Raw genomic sequence first — 3735 nt, 5'->3', positions numbered from 1 at the left:
TCTTTTAGTAATATACAGAAACGACCCTAGTTTAGAGTTGGAACGTAACCTTTCATAAAATCATGAACATCAATAATGTAACTCGCAAGCTGATTCTCAAGAGCATTCATCCTAAATTCATCAAAGTCATCAGGATACAATTCAGCCATCTTCATTATTTTTCTGATATCAAAACTTGAAAATGCGTCAATTGGATTCAAACAAGCAACTCCATGAAGCAACTCAGTCGTCACTTCGTCAAAACGATCATTAAGTTCTTGAACTTGCCAATCAAGAACTTTACAAAATACATCAACACGATAATGATGAAAGACAGTATAATCAGCAGGTTTTCGCCGTGATCTTCCAGAGTTAACATATAGATCATCAAAATTAGGCACCAAAATATCATGCTTGATACAAAACATAGAAACTTTATCAACAAACAAATCCCATTCATCATCCCTCCTTAAAGTTTGCAATCTTTTCTTCGCTACTTGAACAAGTAGCATGGCATTTGCAATATCTTGCTCTTTTTTTTGTAAGGATACATTCAGCTCATTTGTGATCCCTAAAATATCTGTCATTAAATGCAACAAGAAAGCAACCTTATATGTTTGACAAGCTTCGAGATACCCTGATGCCTTAGCTCTATCATCTAAAGTACCTGCATCTTCAACAAGTGTATCAAGAACATCAACAATAGAGACAAACATACGAATAAAGTTTCCAAACGACTTGTAGTGAGATCCCCAACGAGTATCCCCAGCTCTAACGAGACCGAGTTCTTGATTCAAGCCTTTACCTATTTTTAGTTCACCTACTTGAACACACTTCTTAGAAACCACAACTAGAGTCAATTGAAGTTGATGTGCAAAACAATGAATAGAATGAGCCGATCTACTTTCTTGTTTAATCAAATTCTTAAGACCTTTAATATCACCTTGCATATTGCTTACCCCATCATAACATTGTCCACGTATAGAAGATAAACTTAAAGAATGATGAACAAGTACATCGACAATTGCTTTCTTTAGAGATAAAGCACTAGTATCTCGAACATGAACCATGCCAATAAACCTTTCCATCACACTTCCTTTTTTATCGACAAACCGTAAAACAATAGCCATTTGCTCTTTGCGTGACACATCTAAAGACTCATCAACCAATAAAGCAAAGTAGTCACCATTTAGATTCTCTATTATAGCCTTAATAGTTTCTATCTTACATGCGGTCACAATTTCTTTTTGAATATCTGAAGAAGTCATCTTATTATTTTTTGGAGCATGTTTCAACACAAAGGGTTCAATCTTGTCACATTTAGCCGCATACCATGAAAGAATTTCAATAAAATTACCTTTGTTCAATGACGTTTCACTTTCAACATGACCGCGAAAAGCAAATCCTTGAGTCAAAAGAATCCTTACCACATCAACTGAAGCATTTAAGCGAAGCTAATACTCACGCTTAGTTTGATCAGACTGTTTGTCAAATGTAGCAATAATAGACTGTTTTTGCTGCATTAGATCATCACAATTTCTATTTGCTTTATTGTGAATACTATTTGGCAAACCAACATGTTTCTTAAAACATTCTTTTCTGTTCCAATTCCTAAACCCTTTACTCGAAAAAACATCACCACCACCTTGCTGAATACTTTCGCCCTTAAATAAATAACAAGTTAAATAATATTCAGCATCGGTACTTACACTATACTCCAACCAATTAAATTCATCAAACCATAGAGGATTAAAATGACGCATAAATCTAGAAAAGTGAGATTGAGGGAAGTCATGATACCGAGGTTGGCAAGCACCACCTTGAATGTATGCCCTCCTTATTTCATCGCGATGGTTTGGATGATACTCCAATATTGGAGTTCTTTTAGCTGGGTCGGACTGTGGAGCAATTGTATCAATTTCTTGTCTTAGAGAAGAATGCGAGGGAAACTCTGATTGATCGGCATTTTGAGACGCCGAACTTATTTTTGGTACTTTGTTGTAAAATTTCAGCAAATTCATTGCAACTTCAATCTGTTGAATGTATAAACTAGTTAAAACATATTACTCCTCAACAATTAAATAAACAAAAGGAACATATCAACAATTTGTGTTTGAACTTACAACAAGCAATATACATAAATGCTAACTAATTACTTATTACTCCCAGTGTACTGTCCCAAAAATATTTATCACACCAAAAATCAGAGAAATTTACTGGAATCTGGATAGTCGGTGGAGAGCAGAGCAGTAAGAACTTTCAGTCTTCAGATGCAGACCGTGAAGAATGAGGAATTGGAGATGGATTTTGACTTTAGGGATTAGATTTGTTTATTCCAAATTTTTGTTTTATACAGATTTGTAATCTGTTTATTCCCGATTTTATACTATAAAGCAAGTCAAACAAAGAAAACGACGTCGTTTATTTTGTTGTCTTTAAAAAGAGTTGTACTGCAACAAAAATGAAAAAATGTCGAGCTGCGGGTTTGATCCTGCGTCCCTGAGGCAGTTTTGACCACCCTTTGCCACAGGGCTATGGTTCTTCATTGTTACAAGGGTGTTCAATATGTATTACAACTATATAAATCCTAATATTTTACCTATATACACGATATTATTTTTCGACGAAGAGTGGTCAGTTGACCACCCTTGCTACCATGTACCTTCTCCCCTGATTACACATATTTTTAGCGTGTAAGAGTCGGCAAACTGAAGTATGCCAAAGCATAACTGACGATCATGAAATTATGACTAAAGTGTGGACAATAGTGGGAATTTTTGAATACTTGTCAATTTAATGTCACGACCCGGATTTCCCACCCTCGGGAGTCGTGATGGCGCCTACTCGTAGAAGCTAGGCAAGCCAAATTTTTAATTACTTTCCGTTTACAACATAATCCATTTTAACAATTAATGGCAACAATATGAAAATAATGAAATTAAATAGTAGCGGAAGTCTTAATTATAGAAACTGAATCAACATGCGGAATAGTCAATATAATCCTCTACCCAAGACTGGTGTCACAATACTCACGAACTGCTAAGAAATACTAAACACAAACGTCTGAAAGAAAACATAAGCTGTTTGTCTCGAATACAATGAGGCAACAGGCTGAAAAGAGAGAATAAGGGAGACGCCGGGCTTGCGGACGCATGCAAGGCTACCTCGGGTCTCACCGGACTGAAGGCGTACTCCCATATTAATGTTGATGCTGCTGCTGCTCGAAACCTGGACCTGTGCAAATAGCACAGAGTGTAGCATCAGCACAACCGACCCCATGTGCTGGTAAGTGTCTGGCCTAACCCTGGCGAGGTAATGACGAGGCTAGGACCAGACTCCAGATAAACCTGTGCTGACATATATATACAAGTACAACGGAAAAATAGCAACAAAATAACAATTTAAGCTGGGGAAGGGAACATGCTTTAGGGGTGACCGATAGAAACAAAATATCAGGAATAATGGTACGTACATCTACAGTTCAACTCCTAACAATAACGAAAAGATAAGGCAACTTTCATATTCAACTGATCTTGTTGCAGGCGTGCAACCCGATCCCATTTCTCAATATCTCGTGGTAGGCGTACCACCCGCTCCCATTTCAATGTCACTCGTGGTAGGCGTACCGCCCGCTCCCATTTCGGTATCACTCGTGGTAGGCGTACCACCCGCTCCTATTTCAATATATCATTTGTGGTAGGCGTACTACTCGCTCCCATTTCAATATCATTTGTGGTAGGCGTACCACTCGCTCCC

At 37.6% G+C, this 3735-nt stretch overlaps 1 pseudogene; it reads right to left on the bottom strand.

Annotated features, from left to right (window-relative positions):
* Positions 1 to 49: 49 nt before the first annotated feature.
* Positions 50 to 3735, bottom strand: part of LOC109212102 — a 54100-nt pseudogene continuing 50414 nt past the window's right edge.

The sequence above is a fragment of the Nicotiana attenuata genome, unplaced genomic scaffold (assembly GCF_001879085.1).
Source record: "Nicotiana attenuata strain UT unplaced genomic scaffold, NIATTr2, whole genome shotgun sequence".
In the NCBI taxonomy this organism is placed as follows: Eukaryota; Viridiplantae; Streptophyta; class Magnoliopsida; order Solanales; family Solanaceae; genus Nicotiana; species Nicotiana attenuata.
This window is presented reverse-complemented; position numbering and strand designations above follow the sequence as displayed.